The sequence below is a fragment of the Ctenocephalides felis genome, unplaced genomic scaffold (assembly GCF_003426905.1).
Source record: "Ctenocephalides felis isolate EL2017-DRISC unplaced genomic scaffold, ASM342690v1 CF-g0.4_SCAFFOLD_00845, whole genome shotgun sequence".
NCBI lineage: Eukaryota > Metazoa > Arthropoda > Insecta > Siphonaptera > Pulicidae > Ctenocephalides > Ctenocephalides felis.
Genome location: NW_020536999.1, coordinates 71,588,251 through 71,594,503, shown reverse-complemented (window position 1 = coordinate 71,594,503; position 6,253 = coordinate 71,588,251).

The window sequence follows — 6,253 nt, the reverse complement described above, 5'->3', positions numbered from 1 at the left end:
TGTGTGTGTGTGGTGTTTTGTATGTCCGCGTTTTTTCGTCCACGTTTTCGGGCGCACGGATCAACCGATTTCAATGGTTTAAAAAACATTCGATTCCTATCGATAGGGAGATGTGCTGATTAGTTTTGGCAAAGGCAGGTCCAGCCGTTACGGAGATATGAAGCAAAGAGTGCAGAAAATAGAAAGCGAGTTTTTGAGAGAACGGATCAACCGATTTGAATGGTTTAAAAAACATTCGATTCCTATTGATAGGGGATGTGCTGATTAGTTTTTGGCAAAGGTAGGCCCAGCGGTTTCGGAGATACAGAGCGAAATGTTAAAAAAATGGCAGTTTTTTGAGAGAACTAAGCGTCCGATTTAAATGATTCAAAGAACTTTTGCTTGTTTCAACAAAATAATTGATTTTGGAAAAAAAAATTCTGTTTCGAATTTTTTTTTCAAAAAAATTTTTTGTAATTTTGGATTAAAAATTCAAAAAATCACCCAGGCTAAGCACAGTCTAAGCGCCACTCTGGTACAAATGTTTACGCAAGTGCGTTTAGACTGTTTATGTACTGGAGCACTTTTCCAATTTTGTGAAAATCATTGAAAAATGTGAAAATGCCGCTAAGCTAAGCACAGTATAAGTGAAAAACTCGCACAGAATTATTTGCAAATGCGTTTAGACTGTGACTATGCGGGAGCACTTTTTCAATTTTGTGTAAATTTGGCAACTATTTTTTTTTTTTGAAATTTGATTCGAAATGAAATGACGATTGTTAATGTTCTGGAGATGATAAATTGATTTATTTATAATTAACCTTGGAGAAAATTGATGTATGTGTGTGTGTGTGCGTACAAGATGAACACTTATCAAATTTTCATGAAAATAGGTCTAGCGGTTTCGGAGATCTAGTAAAAAAACTAAAAAAAATACCATTTGGCGGTCAACAATAATCATTAGACATTAGACATATGCACATCAAATTATCAGATATTTTATAGAGATTTTAACAATAAGTATAAATTTTGTTTACATTCCTATAGGTTCCGTACCAATGTTTATCCGTTAGACGGCGACGAGGCGCTTACGCGCTTCGATATTTAGTCTCTATGCATTTAAAGCAGTAGAATTGCTTTGAAAAAAAGTTCAAAATTTCCAAAATATTTAGAAATAAATTTTTCAACAAAAAGCCTTTTTTTGTCAAAAATTTATAGTTTCTCAAAAATCTATTTTTTCAGAGTAATTTTTTTTCAAAAATGTTAATCTTATTAAAAAAAATAATTTTTGGTACGGGAAGTTCCAGCAATTTGCCTTAAGGCACGATGCCATGCGCCCCACTAGTTTATTTTTTTTTTGTATGAAAGAACACACAAGATCATATAGCCGATCACTTGCTAATAATAAAATTTTGTATATTTTAACTACTGATTATGGATTATACACATCTACAAAATATAATTTTTATAGATTTCAACTACTGATTATGGATTATACACATACTACAAAATATAGACTCGAGAGCTCTCGCAAAACACGTCCGTTCGCGTCGAGGGTTCGACGTGAAGTGTTAAATGAACTATGACGTGATGATGTATGCCGCGTACTACGTCAGGACGCGTGCAGACATTTGGCTAGGTGTTTGGTAGATCGGAAGGCCATTTCTTGCTCAATCTTCTTAGCGGTCTGTGAATCGCTTGAATAGTAGGATTTGTATGCTGGATTAATTTATTATTGAAAGATGAACTTCTAATCTTGATCATATCGTTGACAGTTGAGATTTTCAAATCCTTATGTAGGCAAACGTTCGAAATATATCAAGGCGCATTAGTAAGGATCCGCAGAATTTTGTTCTGGCACCTTTGAATGATGTTTATGTTAGTTTTGCAAGAGCAATCCCATAGTTCGATTCCATAAGTCCAAATGGGCACTATGATAGTTTTGTACAGAAGTACCTTGTTATCGAGAAAGATTTCAGATTTCCTCCCAAAAAGCCAGTAAAAATCGTTTATTTTCTGTTGGATTTGTTTCTTTTTATACTCAATGTGTGTTCTCCATGTCAATTTCGAATCTATGCGCATGCCTAAACATTTGACAGAATTGCATAGTGGAATTATTGAACTGTTTATGATGATAGGTGGACTGTTGTGATGTTTTAGAGCAGTGGTCGGGGAACCCCCAAATGGGGTAAAAGTGAAATTTTTGGGGGTAAAGTATATATTTGCAAAGCATTAAATCAGCTTCAGTAAAACCTACTATCGGAAAGAATTTCTGCATTAGCAGAAAATGTGAAGGAATAAGTAGTTTTCGCACTAAAACAAGTTAAATATCTTGCTTGGTTTAAATCAGCTTCAGTAAAACCTACTACCGAAATGAATCTCTGCATTAGCAAAAACTGTGAAGTTTTTGCTATTCAGCTTGAGACAACGGATTTCAGTAGTAATTCACAACTGGTATATGTTTGCTATAAAGGTGCAGATAATTTTGAAAAGAAATTGCTGTTTTGTTTTCTTCTCGAGTTCAGATGTCGTGAAATTGATATTTATAATAAAGTAAACGAATACTTCAAAGCGCAAAGATTAAAATGGGAAATTGCAGTTTGGTGTCTTTGGATTAAGCTCCATCTATGATGGGTCATATTTATGGTTTTTCAGCTTTTGTAAGGGAAAATAACCCACACTCATCATGTTATCAAGATTATAAATTTCATCAAGGGACATGCACTAAATACGCGGCTATTTTGTGAATTATGTCAGGATGGTGAAGCTGAGACTTACCTTCTTTATTATACAGAAGTAAGGTGGCTCTATCGCGGAAATATTTTAAATTGAGTATGGACTCTTAAAAATGAAGCTGAAATCTCTATGGTTTCTCAAAAAAATATTCTTGCTGAAAATTTTAAAAACTCTTCCTGAGTTGCATATCTCGCATATTTAGCAGACATGAAATTTTGAAGAAATTGTGCAACGCCAATTTGCAACGCCATACCTAAGAAAAAATGGATGTGTGTTTGTGTGTGTTTTGTGTGTCCGCATTTTTTCGTTCACGTTTTCGAGCGCACGGATGAACCGGTTTGAATGGTTTATTCAACATTCGGTTCCTATGTTTAAGGTGATATGCTGACTAGTATTTGGCAAAGGCAGGTCCAGCCGTTACGGAGATACGGAGTAAAGAGTGCAGAAAATAGAAATCGAATTTTTAAGAGAACGGAGTATCCCATATGAATGATCCAAAAAACATTCAATTTGTAATGATTGGGAGAAGTAGTGATTAGGTTTTGGCAAAGACATGTCCTGCCATTTCGAAGATACAGAGCTAAATGTACAAAAATGGCAGAGTTTGAGAGAACTAAGCATCCGATTTGAATGATTAAAAAAACTTGCTGTTTGTGTTGACAAAACAATTACTTTTGGGAAAGAAAAATATTTCAATTTTTTTTTTTTCAAAAAATTTTTCTTTGTATATCGAAAATAATTCAGATTTTAATTTTAATTCTGGCTAAATTTCTAAAGCTCACTTATATTCTTCGAATAAATAATTTTTTTAAATTTTGTAATTCAGCTTATATATATCTTATGAATATTATACAGTGTTACAGTATTTAGAATAATCTAATTGGAAACATTTAAAATTATTCGAAAATTTCGTCACGGTGCGGATTAGTAGGATTTTCATGAAAAATATATTTATTCATAATGAATATAGTTTTTACTTATTGTTTCCTTCAAACCATTTATTTCAGCCTTTTTCGTAATTTAGAAGTAACAAACAATGTTATGGCAGGTTATACAGAAATATGTTGCAAACAGATTCCAATTATAGGCTCTTTTAGTTAATTTTTTTGTGGGGTAATGAGAAGTTGCACAAAAACATTTTGGGGTAATGGTTCCAAAAGTTCCCCCACCACTGTTTTAGAGAAACAATTATATGTTGTGATTTTTCGATATTGATTTTGATATTAAATTTGAACATAAAGCTGTGTATGATATCGGTTACTAGCAATACATCACTAGATGGCGCAAAACAAGTTTTGTATAAGGTACGACACACAAGATTGTGTTAAAGGCACCGCATATGCTTCTTCTTAGAAATGATTCAAAATTAACGGGCTTGCATACATAATTATGACCATAGATAAACAAGTATAAATGTTATTATGACGATATTAAACTTGATTTGTAACAAATACCATTAATTACTCAAATTTATTTACATACACATATAACATTTGTTTCACGTAACACAACGCGTTGAGGGACTGACTTGATCAGGAGAAATTGATGATTGCGAAAATGCGAAAAACATTTTTTCATGCGCCCACGTTTTAGTGCGCACTTTGATGCCATGAAGACGGCATTGAATTAAGGCATTATACCAGATTCACTAGTAAAAGCGATTCTTACATCAGAGACTACTTGAAGCACTACCATCACATTTGCAAGAGAAGTTCTCATTTACTCACTGTTGTGATTTTAAAATCATCCCAGTAGATTTGCAATAATTCTTTTGAACTTACTCTCATTGTAGTAGATTTTTATCCATTTTCATAGGTATGTGCATGTACTCACTGTAGTATATTTGTACTCATTGTAGCAGATTTACATTAGTAGTAGTAAGCTTAGTTTCATTGTAATAAGTAATAAACTATTAAGATTGTAGTAGATTCGCATTCATTTGCGTAGTTTTACAATCATTATGATAGATTTACATTCTTGCAGTAAACACACACTCGCATCACAGTAGATTTACAGTCATTATAGTAGAATTGAACTCATACTTGTACATTCACAATCATTGTTGTAGTTTTGAACTCATTATAGTAGATTTACACTCACAAAACTTGTCCAACGCAAATTTGTACTCAATGTAGCAAACTTACATTCAATGTTGTAGGTGATGTATACTAATTATCGTAAATTTACATTCATCGTAAAGTAAACTTACACGCATTGGTAGTAGTTTACGCTCATTTACGTAGTTTTTTACTTACAATTAGTCGACTAAACCAGTTACGTAATCTTACGAATAAAAGATATTTACGAATGTATATATATATATATATATATATATATATATATATATATATATATATATATATATATATATATAAATTCGTACGTTACGTTTTTGAGGCGGAAATAGAAACGTCTGTGTGCCTCTTAGGTTACGTAACATCTGTTACGTTATATTAACGTTTTAATTGCGTTTGTGGTTTACTCATTTACTATATATATATATATATATATATATATATATATATATATATATAGGTTTAGTGGACTAGAAAAATGTTGGTCAGATCCGTATCGTTGTTCGTATGTCCCAAAAAAAAAAAATTGTTTGCCCCAGGAGACTGTGCTCCACCCTGTGCGGCGGAAACGTCGCCTGGATGAGCCGAGGTGTCCCCATAACGCTCGGTTTCTCGATTTTGAAAAATTCGTAGAACCAGACAGACAGACAGAAATAAAAATTTATTCAATATATACAGTGGAAAATACAGTGAATTACATGTGGGTTTGTCTACCCTCGGGTATTTTACCCAAAAGTTTATGGTTTTACAACATTGTCTATATATTTATATTTGTACAATATTTTATACATTATTACTCAAGGACAAAAAAAGGAGAAAAGTTTTAGTCTCCTACAAAAAAATCCTTCATACAGTGTTTTATAACTGATGTATTTACTGCGGGTTCGATCAGGTAGTTTGGCATGGCATAATTCCCGTACCAGATCATTTCTGATGTGTACTGGCCTAACGCGCGGATGGTACTGTTATCGTGATCCCTACACTTTCGGTAAAAATTCTCAGTGAGCTTTTTGATGTGTTCTAGCATGGTCGGTATGTCCGTCTGTTCGTGTAAATATTTCGTTAAATAGTAGTGTCTCGTCAGTGGGTCTCTTGATTTGTCTAGTACCAGTCTCAGTGCTTTGTTCTGTGCTATTTGAACCAATAAAAGGAATTTAATTATTAATTGTACAGGTAGTACTGCACAGCGTGCGTCATGAGTTGTAAAAAAACATTCGTTTTCATAATGTTTTTTAATTTTCGTAAAATTGAAAATAAAAGTTCGAAATTATTAATGCGAGAAGCTATTTTAACTCGCATTTGGAATTTTGTTTTCGGAAATTTTCTCATTCATAACATATTTCATATAAGCGTACTCGTTGTATATAACATTTTCAGATACTTGATGAGTAGTTGCAATTTTATTATTGAATAATTGTGAAGATTCCGGAACACAAGGTGGAAATCTGGGACTGTCCCGTCCA